We start from the raw sequence: 21,226 nt of genomic DNA on the forward strand, positions 1-21,226 counted from the left end.
AGTCACATGCACAGAGCAAGATTAACATCACCGTTAACATCGCCATTACTGAAGCGAAAGCTGGCCCAAACCCCACTACTGAGTAGCCCACCCACCCTCATTCCAGCAAAGAAATAACTAACTCAGTAAGTCTTTTGGAAGACTCAGGCTCAGGGTGCCATATTGTATGTTTTCCAAGTCCAAACCAGACTAAGCTATAAAGAAGTAATGCCCACTGACCCTTTACATTTCTGCAAAGCCTCTCTCAATTACAGATGCTGTTATTGACTTACAAGGTAGCTTGGCCAAGATCATTATAAGGCAGCTAGGTTCAGGAGGGGATAAAAAAATTGTGTAGCAAAGTCTTGACCCTAGATGTGTGTTTATAATCTACAAATATGTTAACTTGTAAAATAGAGTTGTCTGAGCCAAGTTGTTCTTGGGAATCAGAGGGTGAAGAAGCCAAATCTTTTTGGAGAGATACCAGGCATTTCTTCCTTTAAGGGATTTCACTTGAGAGATACTTTAAAGGACCAGTAAGGTCTAAATAGAGAAGAAGATCCAGGCAAAACTAACCTTACAAGTGAAAAACTTCCTGCTGTTTTCTTTTTTTGTTGTTGTCTCTATCAAGAACTTTCTGCCTCAGAGCCTTTACACTTACTATTATATCTGTTTGAAACGATCTTTTTCCAGAAGTCTATATAGCTTGCTTTTTCACTTCTGTTAGAGCTGTCCTCAAATGCCATCTGATCAGGCTGCGTTTTGTGATCACTTCCTCTAAGTGGCATGCATCACTTTCATCATTCACCATCTTCTGAATCTGCTGTCCTTTTCTTCATAGCATCTGTCACTGCCTGACAAAATATATATTTATTTTTTCGCTCACTGTCTGTTAACGCCCACTACAATATGAGCTCTATGAGACCAATGACTATAAATATATATATATATAGAGAGAGAGAGAGAGCGCTAAATTTCCAGTTTCTAGAATGCTATCTGTCTCAGGAGGGTGGGCTCTTAATACACGCTAGCAGAATGAATGCTCAATCCCACTTTTATTTTTCTTATTGCAGAAAGGAAAACTGACAAACCCACCCTTATATTATTTCCCTCCAGGGCTTTTTCTTTTGCATATTTATATTGAAATCACCATTAATACTGTCACTCACAATAAATTATAGCGTGGTACACCTGAAGAACAATGAACTAAATTAGCACATTCGATCAGATTTCCATGAATATGCCCAGCTTTGTTTCCATTCATGTTATTTTTCTATTAGAAGTAGATGAGAGAGAACCAACTTGTTAGTTTCTAATTAAAAAATAATAATGTAAATGCTCATTGACTTAATTATGAGCATATACATTAAAAAGGAAGTAAAGAAATTCCTTAGACCATAAAATGGAAGAGGAAGATGGAGAAGGGCTTTTCTGAATTTGGAATTCTAAAGCATACCTTAGGAAATCTGCAACTGAGTACCTACAAGGTACCACTATGTAAAATGTGATAGGCAATTGATACGGTGTGCCTGTGTCTCCACTCAAATCTCATCTTGAACTATATTTCCCATAATCCCCATGTGTGGTGGGAGGGACCTGGTGGGAGGTAACTGACTCATGGGGGTGGTACCTCCATGCTGTTCTCGTAATAGTGAGTGAGTTCTCACGAGATCTGATGGTTTTTTAAGGGGCTTTCCCCGACTTCATTCTGCACGTCTCCTTGCTGCTGCCGTGTGAGGACAGACGTATTTGCAATCCCCTTATGCCATAATTGTAAGTTTCCTGAGGCCTCCTCAACCCTTTGGAATTGTGAGTCAATTAAACCTCTCTCCTTGGAGATTGAGACCATCCTGGCTAACACGGTGAAACCCTGTCTCTACTAAAAAAATACAAAAGAATTAGCCGGGCATGGTGGCGGGCGCCTGTAGTCCCAGCTGCTCGGAAGGCTGAGGCAGGAGAATAGCGTGAACCCGGGAGGCGGAGCTTGCAGTGAGCCAAGATGGCGCCACTGCACTCCAGCCTGGGCGACAGAGAGAGACTCCGTCAAAAAAAAAAAAAACCTCTCTCCTTTATAAATTACCCAGTCTTGGGTATGTCCTTACAGCAGCGTGAGAACGGACTAATACAGCAATCAAGACTATGTTGGCCCAGGATGCTCTTTTAAAAAATTATTTCTTTAATAGATGGGGTCTCAATCTGTTGCCCAGGCTGGAGTGAAGTGGCGCAATCACGGCTCAGTGCAGCCTGACCGCTCAGACTCAAGCAATCCTCCCACCTCAGCCTCCCAAGTAGTTGGGACTACAGGTGCACAACAGCGTGGTTGGCTAGATTTTTTTTTTTTTTTCAGACATGGGGTCTCACTGTGTTACCCAGGCTGGTCCTAAACTCCTGGACTCAAGCAATCCTCCCGCTGCAGCCTCCCCAAATGCTAGGTTTATAGGCGTGACCTACTATGCCCGGCCTCCAGAATGCTCTTGATGTGCCACCAGACACTTCACTTTTTACATTACTTGGCTGGTCTCCAGAATATGATTTCTAGTTTTTCAGTTATTCTGAAGCACTTTAACATAACTAAATATTATATTCTGTCAGATTTTTCACATTAAAATCTAAGTCTTCAAATATTGTTAAACATGCTTGAAGATACTGTATTATTTTATTTTATTTTATTTTTTCATTCATCAGATATTTATTGAGCAGCTGCCAAGGCCAGAATGTTGCCCTGGAGTTATCGTCTTGGAGCTTGGGGCTTGCTGGGACTTAAGAAGACCAGCTAATTTTTATTGCTGTTGAGAAGTAGCTTTAAACATATTATGATGCAATACGTAATCTGGTTTTCAGGATGCTGATGTGGGCATAATGGTGAGAAGATCAATATCCCTAATACTGTAAATTGTATTCTGAAGTTGGTTGTGTAGAAGATACTCACTGGAGACATTGTTTCTTTGCAATCTAGGACCACCTAATCCTTGTTGCACCTGCAAGTTTATGAACTATTTGGACAGGGCGCGGGATCTCAGTTTGCTTGAATTTTCCCCATCTCACGTGTCTATGTGGAGACCTTTGGGCTCTGAATAGAATCAGAAAACAATGCTTACATGGGTGTGACTTTTAAGCAGATATTTAAAAAAATTTTGAGGCTATTTTACTAGGACCACATGGAAGTTTGTGATGAAGTAAAATTTGGGCTTGTCATGAGCTTTAGTTACTGATCTCTAAAAGACAGCGGAATGTGCACTTTGGGAGGCCGAGGTGGGCAGATCACGAGGTCAGGAGATCGAGACCTTCCTGGCTAACATGGTGAAACCCCGTCTCTACTAAAAATACTAAAAATTACCCGGGCGTGGTTGCGGGCGCCTGTAGTCCCAGCTACTCTCGAGGCTGAGGCAGAAGAATCACTTGAACTGGGAGGCGGAGGTTGCAGTGAGCCTAGATCGCGCCACTGCACTCCAGCCTGGGCGACAGAGCGAGACTCCGTCTCAAAACAAAACAAAACAAAACAAAAGATAGCAGAATGCTTGGGCTTGGTAACCAGGAATTCAGTGAATACAGAATTTCTTAAAACAAAATCTATGCTCTGGATACTAGAGCAGTCTCGATTTAAAGTTATCTAGTGTTCTTTCTTTACTATCATTTTAAGAAGCATTTTAGTGTGTGGTATTGAGATGTCTGCTACCAATTTTTAAAATGATTTTCAGTCATGTAGTGCTCTCATGCTCCCAGAACTGAGAGATTCTTCTAAATTTTTATCAATTTACAGTCCACAGTTCTCCAACCATAATTTTTCCTCTTAAGTTTTCCTTCAATCCAGTGTTTCTCAATGGGATTTTTCTCATTATTACCCCACTAAGGGGCCTTCTTCTCCTAAGCACCTTTCCGCCTCATGAAATTTTAATACCATACATATACTTTATGTATATACTTTAGATACTGTGTGTCTTTTTATAGAATGTGGCCGCCTAGAGAGTCAGAAACCATTGCAAAATCCAAAATGTTTTTCACCCTCTAAGAACCCATTTTCAAGGCCTAGAGGGCTGATACCATCTCTGTAAAATGCACGCATCAGTCATTTCCCAGGGCAGAAGACACATCCTGGTGTCAGGGTGTTCTGGCCACGGCGAGACAGCAGTGATCTCACGGTCTGTCACATCTCATAGTCTTTTACCTCCCAAATGGATTCCTCTCTGGAGAGGTTCTGCCCCATGCCTTTGGCATGCAGTGTCCCTTCTACACCCCCTTCCTCCAGCACCATCTTTCTGTTAAGATCCGCTGACCCCTCTGGACCTAGCTTCTGCATTGACTCATCTGCTTTCTCTAAAGGATTTCCATTAAGACTTCTACCACACTGCCCCTTTGTGCTTAGTTTCCAAGCGGTTGAAAAGATCAATATATTTTTCTGAGGCAAAATAAGAAATTCTGAGCACGATTTCATTTATCTTCCAGCTTCTCACTGTTTTTTTCAGCCTCACTGCTGTGGGCGTCCTTAAACGTGCTTTGTTCCGACTGGGAAATCCGCCTCTTTTCACCACTGAAGTATGGTTGAGACAAAGCACTGCCTAGATATGTTCACTCTATTTTGTTTTTAAATATGATTTACACAGTTGTTGCGTTCCTGTGTCACTAACGAGTTTTTAAGCTTTTGTAATGCTTTAGTGTTGGCTCACACAATCATTAGTTTTGAAGAAGGAAGGAAAGGGAAGAAATAAAATGTATTGAACTCTCCTATGGGACAGAAACAGTGGCAGGTGACTTCATTTTTAGAGATTCAAAAATGACTTGTGGGGCCTGCAACATGTCAGGATTTTGCTTGGCCTCCTGTCTGGGTTAGGTGGCCTGGATCTGTGCTCTTAAAGCATTGTGCGTTTCACTTTTATAATGTTTTGTTTTACTTAACATGTAGCTTATTTGGACAGCAAACATAAGTAAGTTAGATACAGTTTCTAACTGGCAGACCTGCATGAAAGAAAAACAAATAAGAAATAAGTTGTGGACCGGGCGTGGTGGCTCACGCCTGTAATCCCAGCACTTTGGGAGGCCGAGGTGGGTGGATCATGAGGTCAGGAGTTCAAGACCAGCCTTGCCAACATGGTGAAACCCCATCTCTACTAAAAATACAAAAATTAGCTGGGCCTGGTGGCATGCACATATAATCCCAGCTACTCAGGAGGCTGAGGCAGGACAATCGCTTGAACCCAGGAGGCAGAGGTTGCAGTGAGCCAGGATCGCCCCATTGCACTCCAGCCTGGGCGACAGAGCCTCTGTCTCAAAAAAAAAATAAATAAATAAAAATAAAGTTGGGATTGGACTCTAATTGTTATTTATCTTTTTACATTTAATATTAATTTTATATGTCATTTAGAAAGTAACGTAATTCTCAAGGCTTGTGATAAAATAATAGCAGTCCTCAGTGCATGATCCCCAATTTCTACTCCTGAGAGGCAACCACGTTCAGATTCTTAGGCTGTTTTTTCTGTTATTTACTTTCATATTTCTAAATAGCAGGCATAGACTACTGTGTTTTCTTTTTGGCTTTTAGAATTTATTTCCTACTCTAGAAAATTTTAGCCCTCTTATAAATCTCTTTCTTTATACTTCCAAGATAATCATATAAAAATTTTGGTTATATTAATATTTAATATTAATATGTTTTGACTATATATTACTCACTGCTGAATTACTTAGTGAACTATGATATTATCTTTTTGTATTTTTTTTGGGTTTATTGAATTAATGCTTACTTGTCTCAGGTCCTCCCTCCCTCCTTCCCACTCTTTTTCTCCCCTTTCTTTTTCTTTTTTTTTTGTCGTTCTCCTTCATTTTCTCTCTTCCTTCCCCTCTCACTTTCTCACCCTTCTTTCCTCCCTTCCTTCCCCCACCTCTTTCCTCCCTCCCTCTCTTCCCTTCCTCTTCCCCATTCCCTTCCCTTCCCTTCCCTCCCCTCCCCTCCCCTCCCCATCTCTTCTCCTTCCTTCCTTCCTTCCTCACTCCCTCCCTCCCTCCCTCCCTCCCTCCCTCCCTCCCTTCCTTTCTTATTCCTTCCTTCCTCCCTCCCTCCCTCTTTTCCTCCGGGAGTCATCTATCCTTCTGTTCCAGTCAGCACTGGTTCCTCCAGTCAGCACTGTTCCTCTCCAGGCCTGCCGTATAGCGATAGTCTTGGGGTTTCCTTCACTCTACTCATCCCCCCACCACCATTGTCCCTTTGCTCCAGAGTTCCTCAGTCTCATTATTTGTGGAGTAAGAACAATTGTTAAGATACGTGCCTCTGCTGGTTATCAGGAAGATGAAATGAGTATATGTGTGCACAAATAACTCAGAACATAGCAAGTACTCCCAAAATAGTCTCACTGCTGCAGTATATCCTGCTTTTTTTGCTGTGTATATTTTTCTTATCTTGTCTCATAGGAATGGTTCTATAGGATAAATGAGTAGAATAAGAGATTGCTGTAGAACATGTTAAGAGCTTCATTGGTAATTATATAATCATAATTATTAGATTATTATTAATGGTCCACCAGAACGCAGACTTATTTCAAGATAAATCAGACTTTGGGAGGCCGAGGCAGGCAGATCACGAGGTCAAGAGATGGAGACCAGCCTGGCCAACATGGTGAAACCCCGTCTCTACTAAAAATACAAAAATTAGCTGGGCATGGTGGCGCACATCTGTAATCCCAGCTACTCGGGAGGCTGAGGCAAGAGAATTGCTTGAACCTGGGAGGTGGAGGTTACAGTGAGCCGAGATTGCGTCACTCCATTCCAGCCTGGTGACAGAGCGAGACTGCGTGTCAAAAAACGAAAACAAAAACGAAAAAAAAAAGGTAAATCAGAGCAGATATCAGCTCAAAGAGAGAAGGATGCTCCCTTTAAGTCTAACCAAGCCTTACTGGTTCACCACTGCTGTTCACACCTTCCACCCTTTGGCCCAACAAGGCAAGCTCCTTTTCCATGAAGGTGGGAAGTGAATCATAATCTGGATTCAAATCATGTATTGGTGCCATTTATTTATTTATTTATTTATTGAGACCGAGTCTCACTCTGTCACCCAGGCTGGAGTGCAGTGGTGGGATCTTAGCTCACTGCAACCTCTGCCTCCCGGATTCATGAGATTCTCCTGCCTCAGCCTCCCAAGTAGCTGCGATTACAGGCACCCGCCATTCCACCCGGCTAATTTTGTATTTTTGTAGAGATGAGGTTTCTCCGTGTTGGCCAGGCTGGTCTTGAACTCCTGACATCAGGTGTTCTGACCCCCTCAGCCTCCTAAATTGCTGGGATTACAGGCGTGAGCCGCCACACCTGGCCACCTTTTAGTAGGGTTCTACATTTTGTGAGCTACAATCAATGTTATTTTGGACAAAACTATGGGACACAAAATAATGAGTGACTATGTGGAAACGAAGAACTCACTTATCTGGATTATTTAGTTAATTAATTAAATGGAAAGGCTCAAGATCAGATGGATTTAGATGTTTTTGAAAAGTTAGCATAGTTCTGCGGTGTGGAGAAAGTTAGCATAGTTCTGCGGTGTGCACATATGTGCACGTTTTTTTAAACAAACAGCTAAATGTCAGTTTGTTTTTCATTGTGATTGTAAATGTTCGCTTTGGTTTTAAAAATCAGATTGATGATATAATTTTAAATCATTTGTAAGATATCGAAATAACACAAACCCAAGCATGAGGTGTTTGTTGAAGAGAAACCAGGGTTCCTGATGGAAAGAATTTGAGTTTTAGACTTTGCTAGGCCCTTGTCGTTTGTAAAGCTTCCGTGGTGGTTTTATGAGCAATCTCTGTATTGCCAGTAGAAGCAGGTGCCGTCTCTCCAGCTAAAAATCTAAATGTGTTTGTGTCTGAATGTTGGGGCTCTGGCGTGCCTTGTAAGTGTTCTGCTTTTTTGTTTCATCTGCTCCTTTGCTATCTTTCTATTCACAATTAATTTGGTATTGAACACATATGCTTTGATAACAGGTAACTGCTTGTCTTTGACATAAATGAAAAGAATAATTCTACACTGAGTGACACAAATGGCCTACTTAAAAAAAAAGTTGTTAATCTCTTCCTCAGTTTGGTTTCAATAAACCTAAGTAATTTTGAATATTCATTTAGGTTGTGTCTACCTAAGGCACATGTTTACAGCAGTTTGATATTATTTGGAATAAACCATCCTCCAACCTTTTCAATTTGTCTGTGCTGTGTGACATTAAACAAATATCAGCCTCTCACTTGTGTTTGTCTCAAAGCAGGTAGTAGAAAAGCTGGAACAGAACAAAATATTTTCAATCGGGTAATGTAAACTTTGAAAAGCTAGTCTAGCACAGGCAGCATGCCAGATTTCATATACTGCCTTCCATTAAATTCAGCTGAGATTAAGGAGGATCGATTCAATGGAGAGTGTAGAAATTGAATATGCATTTTATGCAAAGCATGCTGGTCAGCTTCTTAGGAGCTTCTGGCCTTAAGGAACACGTGGTGAGTAGTGAGATTCTAGTTTGTGAAAAACCACAGTTTGACTCTTTGATACAGAATAATTTATTGGTAAAAATACCAATATTAGCATTTACAAAAATTTTTGTTTGCTTACTCTGTGTACTCTAAGTACTTCTCTTGTAATATTTCATTTAATCCTAAAATAATATTAAGGAGTTAATATTTAATGTATGAGTTTCATAGATGAGTATAATGTTTAATAGCTGAATATAATGAACTACAAACAGGTTAAATAATTTGTCCAAAGCAGCTTTCAAACAAATGCATGTCTGATTCTCACTCTGGTTTCAGTTTCTGGAGTAAAGTAACAAACAAATCACATAGACAAAATACAAAGCAAAAAAAGTCTAATTTTTTTTATACATGATACTTAAAAATATTCCAGCCTGGTGCGGTGGCTCACGCCAGCACTTTGGGAGGCCAAGGCAGGAGGATCACCTGAGGTCAGGAGTTTGAGACCAGCCTGGCCAACATGGTGAAACTCCGTCTCTACTAAAAATGCAAAAATTAGCCAGGCATGGTGGCACGTGCCTGTAATCTCAGCTACTCGGGAGGCTGAGGCAGGAGAATTGCTTGAGCCCAGGAGACGGAGGTTGCAGTGAGCTGAGACTGTGCCACTGTGCTCCAGCCTGGCTGACAGAGCAAGAATCTGTCTGAAAATAAATAAATAAATATTCCTTCTTCTCTGTTATATAAGAACTCATTAAATTAAGATAAATTAAGTCCAGAATAAAATATGAAAATAGGAAAATAAAGGGAACTTGAGGAAAATATAAAGTTGTAAACAAAGAAGAAACTCACATTCAGATAGGGAAAAATTTAACATAGCTAAAGGTGTAGTTGTTTGTTCATTAGTATATTGCTGTGGCTCAACCAAGATAATAAATTTTAATTAGCAAATGAAGCTAGAGCAAGAAGGATATGTGGCTGTTTAAATAAGAACTGGAGAGGAGAAAAACATTTTTCAGTGTAGTCTTCTAACACAATTCTAATCATATGTCACTTCATTCATCCAAGTAGTATCATCTAGGCACTGAGGATAATGTTCTCTATGCAACTTGGATGCTGATTTAGTGATCTTATGTAAATAATGCATTGTTGTTATAAAATATGACAGGCAGAAGTGCTTAATTTTAATGTTTGCCATAGATTTTCTTACTCGGTAAAAATTAAGGAAGAAAAGCAGACCCTGAATATACACATGGTAGCAGGACGCTGCTATGGGGCCTACCTTCTTTGATAATTCACTGTTCAGAGAAATAAAAGAGGCTCTTCAGAAACAGAATTAAGTATCGTGGGGAAGCCAAATTTGATCTGGATTTCAAAATCTATTTTAAAGAAATAAAATCTTAGAGACCATGCTTCATAAGATTTTCCAGTGGTCATAGGTTGATTTTTATTAAATAAAAGTTTTGTTTTGTGGACTACTTTTTATCAGGTTTGATCACTGATTTTCTCCTAACGTTTAGATTCAAACAAATGACCATATACTATCGATACAGGAACTAACCACGGGCATATGCAGTAAAGGATTTCAAACCCGCCCTTGATTGAAAGAGAGATTTTTCTCTACAGAACAATAATACTACTCTCGGTGGTAAAGAGTACAGCTTCTGACAGATATTTTATCCGTTTTCTCTTGAGTATTACGGTTTGGAAGAATAATATTCAGTATTATGAACAAGAATGAAATATACTTTTATCTTCTTTCCAATGAAAACATACTGGTCTGGATTAATGACAGGTATCAGTAGCAATTGTGAATTGTTTTCTTCTTTTTGCTGCCAATTAATATTTTCTTTCTTTTCAGAAAATGATTTCAAGAACCACTAATGTTTATGTCAAGAGGAAAAGGTTTAAGTTAAAGAAGTGTCAGGTTTAACAAGGAATATACTCCACATATTCTATGACTGGAAGGCTAGGAGACTTTCTGGAAGGGTTTATATATGTTTCTTCTCTCCAGTAGATTAGCAAGACATATAATTTGGAAGCCCAGATGCCTGCCAGCCAGTAAGCTACCTCAACCCTCTCAATAAGTATGAGGATGGATAGAAAAGGAAGATAAACTACCAAGGTAACAGGTAACACCATAGTTGGTGAGGATGGAAGTGGGAAAAACAGTAGGGAGGAACATGATAGCAAAGATGGCTTGTCAGTTTCATGGACTGAGTATTTAACAAGGGGATAAACTATAATGTCTTGAGAGTTTTGGGATCCATTTGTAGGATGGAAAAAAAGGCCTGAAAAATGACAGCATCCCCTGGTATCAGAGGCCACTGAACAACAGACTGACTAGGTGATTTTGCAGTCAGCCTTACCATCTGCTTCTGAGTTGAGTGAAGGAAGATGCATGTGAACTTTTCATCATCCTTCTAAGATGTGAAGAAAACAATTTCAGCTGTGAATATGCGTTGCTCACACATGCTGTTTTCAAAAGGAAAAATGTGTGAATGGAGAAAAATTTTATGAAATGAAATTCATAGACTTCATGGTAGCATAAGAATATACTACAGTATATTTTAGAACAAGTGGTCTGCACTTCTGGGTAAATTCTGAGCTTGTTCCATTTGGTTGTCTAAAGACTTATTTCTACATGCCCTTCTGAATCACCAGATCTGCAGGACAGAATTACATCTTTAGTTTCAGTAGATTGTCATAGAAGCTGAGGAACAGTTAACTTTGTTATGAACAATAAATCATAAGTGCGTGGTGAAATGTTTATTTTCCTAGACAGTCACCATAAATTATGTTTTAAAGCCAATATGTCAGATTGAGAAAATAGGTAAGATTAATTTGGTTTTTTTTTTTTTTTGCTTTTTCTCTTAATTTTGCACCTACATATGTATACGGATTTAGAGTATGATTAGGTGTTCAGATTATTCTTAACTATTTAAAGACATCTCTTTCAAGTATTCTTAATTTAAAATTTTAGAAATTAACAAGAAATTAATTCTGAGTTACATAGGTTTCCCTCTTAACTAAAGACAATTTGAAAAGCAGCAAATCTTTAGCCCTGGACAAATGCAAGCAACGAAAGAAAAAATAATCCAGGTTATGAAACTTTTTGTGACTATTTGACAGCAGATAATCAGTTCTAACAGATTTTTTCCTTGTCAATGGAATTTCTTATTTACCATCACTAAACATTTGCTTCTGAATTAAAAACTGTGTGATAGGTTGCTATGTCTTGATAAGAAAGCTAAGTTTCAGATTGCTTAGACTGTAGTGCCCAGTCTGTTAACTCCATGTTTCGTAAATGTTTGCTAAAATGTATATACATTTAGAAGCTGAAGCAAAAACGCTACATTCACTTGCCGCAGTAGCAGGGCAGCGGGCCAGGCAGATGTGCAGATGAACCCCCTGGGAGAGGACTACAGTCAAACACATAGCATGTGGCCTTCTGAAGACCCAGCACTGCTAAAACTGAGCCTGTCTTAAAAATACCAGAAAGAATGCTGACATTCTGCTGGCAGATCGTCTATGTTTTTAAGAGCTGCTTAAAATCAAGTTTTTAACATAACTTTTAGCAGTGCTTAGACGTTGCTGTGTGTGTGTGTGTGTGTGTGTGTGTGTGTGTGTATCTTTAAAAAATATTGCATGGGCAAACCAAAGATTTCTGAGGTTCAGATCTATCTAGAAAACAGTCATTTTTCAGTTTCCACATTAAGGGACTAACATCTGTGTATGTGGTACGTGTATGTGATACTGTGCATGCAAAGTTTCCTATTTCTTGGACTATAACCTATATCTTAGAAGCATTTTGTAATTTTAAGTCTATCAATATTCATGTTTTGGGGAGAAATTTTTTTAATAGTTTTCTTTTTCACTTCTAGCAAACATTGAAAAGTTTTTAATTATTAACAACACAACACAGTTCTTTAAAATCTGTTTGCTTCTTAGAGAATCAAAGGAACTAAACATTTCAATGCATTCTCTTTGCCCTCAAAGTGTTTCTTGGAAAAAATTTCTGTTGCTATTGATATTGCAGTGGGACAAAGTATAACTCCAGGGAAGGGAAACAGTGCCCAGGATAATCAGTCATTTGAATGGTTGGTTCCCTCATCTCTGCTTCACAGGACACTAATGCAGCAGCAGATGGCAAGCCATTCTTGGTGACCTCATTCTTTGAACAGGATGAGGGCCCACTTTGAGGAAAGACAAAATCTAGTGTGGAGTAAGCATGAGTGTGTCATTTGAAATAGACCTTTAAAGACCTGGAGGATTTCAGATATCCCTGTTTCTAGATGAGGATGTGCTGAGACGCCCTGGTAGAACACATTTGGGAGTAAGGAAAGGGACAGATCCCAGTTCGTCTGAAACATAGGGTTAAAGTAGGAGGGAAGGAAGTCAAAGGCAATGCTAATAGCCACATTCTAGTCTAAGGGTTCTCGTATTGCTTATCTCCATATATGTTTCTTTGTGAAGGCAGAAACATCTATTCCTTTTTTTTCTATCATTCATCCTATTGTCTCAATGAAATTTGCTGATTTGACTTGATCTGACTTTAGATGTCCAGCTTTCAAGAAGGTTTTTATAAGTACAGTCTATTTATTATAGTCGTTTTATTACTAACAGGCCGACCCAGCCTTTTTTTTTTTTTTTTAAACAGATTAACCTTTTTGGAAGAGTCACAGTGGATGTGTTACAGTTTTCTCATCTTTAATCATGTGTAGATATAACTTGTCTTGACATTTGGATTTTTCTTTTGGTTTGTGACAATATGTACAATTGGATCTAAGATTTGATGTCAGGAAGTCACAAGGGAAGAACATATAAGGTGCTTTAGTTCATCTTCCTGTTATTTTTAGGGATAATAGATAAAAGAGGGCTCAGACCGTGTATGAGTAAAGCTCTCAGCCTTGGGAATTCTGTGGTCCATTTGTCTATATATTCCAGCATTCAGTAAAATGAAATGGTAACAATGCCCACAAGTACCTGTCAGGACATGAATGCGAAACAATGTATCATACATAAAGATCAAAATGAAAATACCTTCAGCCTTTTCCCTGTACATTTCACCATTCTTCATGGGCTTATAAGAGCTTCTCGAGGGAACCATCAAACTGAACAAGCACAACTGTGTAGTGCCAAAATAAAACAATTTTATTTACATCTTTCTCCCATTGTCCCTTTATGTTATTTCAATGAGACTGATCGTTTCCCTGCCCCTGTCTGAAAATTCGGCAGTCCTCTGACTGTCTGGTCTTCCTATCATACAAACAGACTCTATTTAGTAATTAGGCTAATTAGCCCACATAACGATGGTTTAAGACAAGGTCTTCCTCCCCTAGCTCAGGCCTGTTGAGAAGCTGGTCCTGTAGTTGGAGGAGTAGAGTAGGAAGGCTTCTCTTTTTGGAGACTTGAGCTCTCTCATTGAACCCCATCTGGTTTAGTGGTCGCTTTTCATCACCCCAAAGCACTCTCTTTACTTACTTCCGTCTTCACACTCACCTGCTTTATTGTACTCAACTGTTTCTCCTCCTTATTTACAAGGATTTCATGTTTTCTTCATCCTTGCTCTCTCAGCCGCATGGTAGTGAGCACAGAGTTGTAGGCACCAGAGAGCATACGCTGAATGAATAGACTTATCGCTGGAGTTCTCAAACCCCTTGCAGAGTGTCTGAGAAAGTCGGATTCCCTGATTCCACCTGGGAAATTTGGATTCAGTAGATTTGGAAAGTTCCACAAGGAGGTCCTGATTCACAGCAGGGGTGAGAACCACTGAGCTAGATGTTCCTTGAGTTTTTGCAAACTTAAGAGCATCAATAGTCTCTAATTAAGGAACATTATATTTTGACCTAAATATGTATTTCATAATAAGAAAGAGTAGGGGGTTTCTCCAGTTTTTGCTCATTCTGGGTAAGATTATTAAAAATGCCCTCTATCTTTTATGATAGATAGGTATTGATTTCAGTATAAATCCTTTGGGAGAACTATGCCTGCTTTCCCAGTTATTCTGTTTTAATAAGTTTTATGCTGATGGTTAGAAGTTTAAATGTATCTTTTACCTCAGTATATTTTTATTTTTAAGGAAAGAAAAGAAAATGAAACTTCTATGAATATACCATAATATTAAAACAATGAAACCACAGCACTGTGATGTAAATTATTCCTTCTCACATTTAACCTATAGGTGTGCTGGTCATTTCATAACTTATCAAATCTCTTACAAGTGATTATCCTTAAGAAATTTTGTTTTTGAGGGAGAAAAAGGCAAAAAGAGGCTATAAAGATTGCATAAGACCTTTAAAATAGATGGTTTACTGAGTACACGTATTATTTTAAAAAGAGGAAATAAACAATGATATATCCAAATTTAATATTTTTTAAGGATTGACCCAACCTTTCTTTCATTATTCAACAAATATTTATTGTGCATTTAAAAGGCATACCATACATTGGTTTGTCATAAAATGACACAGTTCTGCTGTATGTTCACAATGCTTATTAAAAAATTCTTTCTGATTTTAGTACTCTTTAATTTTCAAGTTGAGTAAGCAGGTATCTTGGAAACATGGCATCATTATTGATAAGGAGTGACCTCATATGCCCATTTTATTTTTTGATTCCCTTGTATGAAATGCCACAGTGCTTTCAGCTCTTTATATAGAGGCACTGACCTTTCCATTAGAGTAAGATGACTTGGAAGTATGAATGTGGCTTTGTTTTTATAAGATTTACTGTGTTTTTTGTTAATAAATATTTATCACATAATTACATTTAAACATTAAATCCCGCTTTAAAATGCCCTGCACCTGATGTTTGTTTTTAAAACTATATTTATGTGCTGATTTATATATGTTGTGTATGTGTGACTTACTGTTTTTAAAAATAACTTGTTTGCTCCTAAAGATATTAACTGATCTATCATTCTTAAATTGACCTTTATTACATGGTTTAGGAAATCAGGTGTTCTTAACCTTTTACTCAGATATTCCAACCATCAGGGTGAAGCTTACGCTGTGGCATGCTTCATCTCTACTGTATTCCTCATCTCTCCATTTCTCTATATTAGGCTAGTTTTACAGTCTTTATTCCTCGTTGCCAAACCACACCATATTGATGCCAGATTTTTTTTTTTTACTAGGCTAAATAGTATGCTTAATTCTTTTCTTTTCACTTGTTAAGAATGCAGGTTGTAATTTATTTTACACTGTAGAATGTGCAAAATTCAATAATTGTAAGGCTCTCAGATGCAATTATGCTCTTTAGATGATGTCACCATAAAGCTATAACACAGATAACATTACAGGAAAATGAGGGCCATGGGACCTGTTAGCTGAGAGATAATAAATGATGCAAGAGACAGCTTACCTATTATGGCAAGAAAAAGGGAAAGTTTATCTTTCTTTTATATTTTACCGAATGCTTTTACTTCATGCAAGAACAGGCAGTAATTTCAATAATACTACCATAAAGAAGCCTTGAGATTCCAGTATTTGAGCATAGGCTACATTTTTTCTGTTGCAGACTTTAGCTGAGGGTTGAGAGTTTTATTTTGTGCAGTAACTTAATGTCTTAGGTCATTAAATCCTGAAAGTAGCTTACCTAGTTTATATATTTAAGGAAGTTTCTGGGACATCAATAAATAATCCTTCCTTTTATTTTTTGTCTTTTTTTCTAGTTTACCTTGTTTCCTCAGAACGAACATTGGGAAAATATGAATTGCAGTTTTATTATGTTTAACCTCCCATTTTCATGTTTAAAAGACAATCTTACGCAATTAAGAAGACAAAGTTGTCCAAGCGTGGTGGCTCATGCCTGTAATCCCAGCACTTTGGGAGGCTGAGGTGGGTGGATCATGAGGTCAGGAGATAGAGACCACCCTGGCTAACACAGTTAAACCCCATCTCTACTAAAAATACAAAAAATTAGCCAGGCATGGTGGCGTGTGCCTGTAGTCCCAGCTACTCAGGAGGCTGAGGCAGGAGAATCGCTTGAACCCAGGAGGCAGAGGTTTCAGTGAGCAGAGATGGCACCACTGCACTCCAGCCTGGGTGACAAGAGTGAGACTCTGTCTAAAAAAAAAAAAAAAAAAGAAAACCACAAAGTTTTTATAAAGATCATAACTTGTTTATGAAAATACACTTTGACAAGAAGAAAACCCATTAACACATGAAAGCAATGGTCGGATAGAACAAGTCATTGGGGAGATAGTTTTGCAGGGAAGGAAATAAAAGAATGATAAGAGAGGGTGGGCTTCAAAGATCCTAAGTCCTGAGTGCCAGTTTTATTTGATCTGGTCCAAGTTTCATGAAATTTCTTTTATCTTTTCCTTCTTATCTGTCAGTTGGAGATATCACTGTCACAGGGCTGTAGCCAGGACTCAATGAACTACAGCATGTCAGAAGCATGTGCACAGTGCCTGTACCTAGGGAATCTCAGGAAAAGATTGAAATTCCAAAGAAATTTTATCTTCTTCCACATTTTTTCTTGATCTCTTTTAGAACATGCATTAAAAAATACGTACAGCAGGTGTGCAATGATGATCCTCATATTTTTGCATTTAAAAGAAAATCATATGCAATTAAGAAGTGAAACTTTTTGTGATGCATGATAACTTATTTGTGGAACTCTTGGACTGTAATAAAAACTCTTTACCACATACACTCAAAGGCCACCTGGATTCCATTTATCCAAAGGTGTCTATTAACCACTTACTGTGTCTAGCACAGCACTATGGAGGAGGATGGAGGCGGGAATGCAGAAAATATACAATATCAGACTGCAGCTTTGGAGCAGTATTTTGGGAAACCAGGACATTAAATGAAACAATTTAAATAACAACCATGCATCATATATTTGAGTGGAATTTTATTGCAAAACCATGTTACTAAAATTTAGGAGTCAGAAAAGATTCTAAGGTAGGATTAAATTAGTAATTTATAAAAAGCCTCAATCACAGTGACTGGTACAGAGTAGAAGCCCAGTAAATAGTAGTTTTTTTAAAGAAATACATATTATTATCATATTTTTTCTAAGAAATAGGAAAACATTAAAGAAGAAAGTCTTTTAAAAAGCAAGCCAACCCAGCACTTTGGGCGGCCGAGGCGGGTGGATCATGAGGTCAGGAGATCAAGACCATCCTGGCTAACACGGTGAAACCCCGTCTCTACTAGAAATACAAAAAATTAGCCGGGCATGGTGGCGGGCACCTGTAGTCCCAGCTACTCGGGAGGCTGAGGCAGGAGAATGGCGTGAACCCAGGAGGTGGAGCTTGCAGTGAGCCGAGATTGCGCCACTGCACTCCAGCCTGGGCAACAGAGCAAGACTCTGTCTCAAAAAAAAAAAAAAAAGAAAAAAAGAAGTCAAGCCAAATGCCTCTTTCTTTGTGGAGCTTTATTGAATATCCAGAGGCTGTTCTTTTAGTTGCGCAATGTGCTTCCATAGATTTCGGCCACACATCTGTTAGTGCTCCTAACATACGACACGGCAACGAGTGGTGTATCCTCCTGGGTAGAACGGGCATTCCTCAGGGAACTGCTAAGATTCTATGTGGCCGTGTAATCCTTGTCCCAAACACAGGGTCTAGAACATAATCATTCATTAATGAATATTTATTGAATTAAATAATGGGTTTTGAGCTAGGCTTGGAAATTAATATTAGATCTGCATTTGTGGTGGGGGTGGGAGGGTGTGAGGTCACCTCAGGAATGGGAACAACCTTGTGGAGACTGAAATGGACACGACATTTTGTTCATTCATTCAACAAACACTTGAATGTGCCAAACACTTGAGTAAAAGCAGATGTAGCTTCTTCCTCTGGGACTTACAAACTAGTGGGAGAAATCAACTTTCATCAAATAGTCATAAGAGTAAATACACATTTGTAACTGATAAATTCTACAAAAGAGAGGGCTATGGTGCTCTGAGACAGTCTGATTTGGTCACAGAAGACAGAATATATGTGAAATTAGTGGAGAGCATTTCTGTGAAAAGAAGTAGTGTGTACAGACTCCACTCAATGGCCTAAAAGAAGGCTGTGGGGATGGAGGGGTACAGTGCTGGGATGTTAGGCTGAAGAAGCTAGTAGGGGTCAGATCATGTAGGGCTCTTTAAGCCACATCCAGGAGTTCTGACTTTCTTATAAGAATAATCCAAATCTTTGAGCAACCCTAAGTCCTAAAGACTGGTGTAGGGGTTCAGCAATCATCAGATGTTCCCGTTGGCATTTTGCAAAGCTCATGCTGGTTGCAGAGTGGGTAATGCGTGGGGGCACAGCCAGAGTGGATTCTGGCGGAGTGATTGACGGGCTTCTGCAACCATGCAGTTGAGAGATGATAGAAGCTTGGATGCAAGTGTAGTGACAGAAACAGAGAAGATGGACACAGTGGTTCACACAAAAAATGACAACTTCACTACAAGTGATTTAGCAGTGATAAGAATTAACATTGAATAGGAAATATTGGGGTTAAGCAGTGCAGGACTCAGTCTGTTGGGCCACATAGATCAAACCCAATACCTATGCTCATTGACATCTCTTCCTTTACCTTCGTTTTCCCTTTAATTCATTTACTCAATCATTTATTCATTGAATCACTCATTCATTCACTCGGTATTTACTGAGGTCCTATTATGTGCCAAGCTTTATATCAAGTACTCCTGCAAATCTCAATTTTCCTTTCCTCTGTCTTAATTTATCCTAGCTTTTCTTACCAAAGTAAAAAAAAAAAACTTCTTCCAAGAGCCCTTCACTGGTCTTCCCAGTTATGCATAAGCAGCCTTCACTCATCCTTTCCCCATTTGAAACGGCACAACCCTCATGCATTAAGTTATTTGACTTCATCTGTAGGTGTTAAATCAACAACTTCCTTTTGACACTTGGTTCCTCTCTTAACCAGAGACCCACAAAATAAAGGCACGTGGTAAACGATTGCTTCACTGAGTGAAACTAAATTAAAGGATACACAGGCAGGAAACTTCACAAAACAGAATTAAATTATCTCTAAATGATCATCAGGTTCTGATGATGCCCCTGGATTTCTTTATTATTACTAGTTTTGGTAAATGATTTATTTTTCATGTAGAATTGTAAAACGCTCCATTCCTTGTCATTGTGTCCTTTCAGAAATCTCTGGTAATTTAGTTAACCTAACTTCCCCTGTGACATATGGGTCTCTCATAAAAGCCGTTCAGTGTTCTGCTGAAGCCAGTTCATACCAGCTCAGGAGAGCCAGTTGTTCACATCTTTTTTTTCCAGTAAGGCTATTTTTTTATTTTTATTTTTTATTGTACTTAAATTTTAGGGTACATGTGCACAACAGGCAGGTTAGTTACATATGTATACATGTGCCATGTTGGTGTGCTGCACCCATTAACTCGTCATTTAACATTAGCTATATCTCCTAATGCTATCCCTCCCCGCTCCCCCCACCCCACAACAGGCCCGGTAAGTCAGGAAACAACAGGTGCTGGAGAGGATGTGGAGAAATAGGAACACTTTTACACTGTTGGTGGGACTGTAAACTAGTTCAACCATTGTGGAAGTCAGTGTGGCGATTCACAGCTTTTTCTAGCTCCTAACTCAATGATTTACTTTAGTAGCTTGAAATTGGCAATGTTGGGAGTATTTTTCACCATGGAAATTGGCAAATGCTACAAATCAAGGCTTTGACTTTTTCCTCTGGGAAGCCAGTCATGAATGACTTTCTAGCACGCCATTGCTTCGAACTCACCCCGCAAAAAAAAAAAAAAAAAAAAGAAAAAAAAAGAAAAAATCCAAACCTAAACAAAACAAAATTAAGATGAGTGGGTTCAATGTATTCTTAAACATGAGTGTGTGAGCATATGTGTGTGCAGGTTGAAGTGACAGAGAACTATTTGTTAGACCTACGAAGAAAAGTGGAATTCTGTTATTCTCATCTTCATTTTGGGCTTCATTCATTCAGGCACTCATTCAACCAACACACTTACTGGTGCAGATAGCAGGCAATAGTTTCTTTTCTCAAATTGGACATAATCTAGTTAGTGAGAGACAACAACAGAAATTCCTATACAACATAATGAGCATGGATTCTGAACTGAAGTACAGGCCATATTAATGGAGGGGGGAAACACATTTAAGAATTATGTAGGAAGTAAAACAAGCTTATTTGAGAATAGGTGAAAGAGAGGAATTGGAGATAATTGGCAATTTTCTAGATTGTGCAGGTGGGTGGATGGTTGTCTTCTCTCTAAATACAGGCTGAGAAATGGGTTGAAGGGAGGGGTGGGTGGAGCAGGCAGAGGTGAGTGAAGGAGGTGGGCTCCATTTGAGGCATGTTAATTTGAAGTTATTTTGGAATCTTTAGCAGGCAGTTTGCAATACGTGTGTGAAAATTGGAAAGAGATTGGGTGATAGTGATTTAAAGTCATTTTCCTGTGGTAGTAATTAAAGCTGAGTGAGAATAAGAGGGAGTGTTAGTCAGGATCCCAGCAGGAAGCAGATGTCACACTCAAATGGGATAATTAAGGAGAATTTGATGACAAGACTATATATAAAGGTTGTGGGCAGGATTCAGAAAACCAACTGAGATGATGAAACACACCAGGACTAGCAACCACAGAGAGCCATGACCTCTCCTAGGCCTGGAGGGTTGAACGAAAGGAGCATTTACAACGTGGAGATGCAGGAGCTAAATCTGTGGGTGTGGTGGTAGGAGAGGGTTGGCCATGGGACCTTAGCCTCAGCAGAGGAACTTAGCCACTGCCAGCCCACAGCCCAGCAGGGAAGGAGCCTGGGGAATATACATGCTGACCTCCCTCTCTTGCCACCATCTTATTTT

General features: G+C 39.0%; 1 protein-coding gene across 11 annotated transcripts in view; it reads left to right on the forward strand.

Moving 5' to 3' along the window:
* The window catches only part of CHRM3 (cholinergic receptor muscarinic 3), a 524,789-nt gene that overhangs the window by 19,876 nt on the left and 483,687 nt on the right, over positions 1-21,226 (forward strand). Inside the window, exons 1-2 of one of the 11 annotated variants that reach the window (XM_055379866.2) lie at positions 1,519-1,752; positions 10,426-10,543. The exons of 6 other annotated variants lie outside the window; for them this stretch is intronic. The gene's annotated coding sequence lies outside the window, so the exon portion shown is untranslated. Of the gene's footprint in view, positions 1-1,517; positions 1,753-10,187; positions 10,544-21,226 lie in introns of those variants that run through there. 4 more of the 11 variants (XM_055379859.2, XM_055379896.2, XM_055379884.2 and 1 more) reach the window with 4 other exon arrangements.

Source organism: Gorilla gorilla, chromosome 1 (genome assembly GCF_029281585.2).
Source record: "Gorilla gorilla gorilla isolate KB3781 chromosome 1, NHGRI_mGorGor1-v2.1_pri, whole genome shotgun sequence".
Lineage (NCBI taxonomy): Eukaryota > Metazoa > Chordata > Mammalia > Primates > Hominidae > Gorilla > Gorilla gorilla.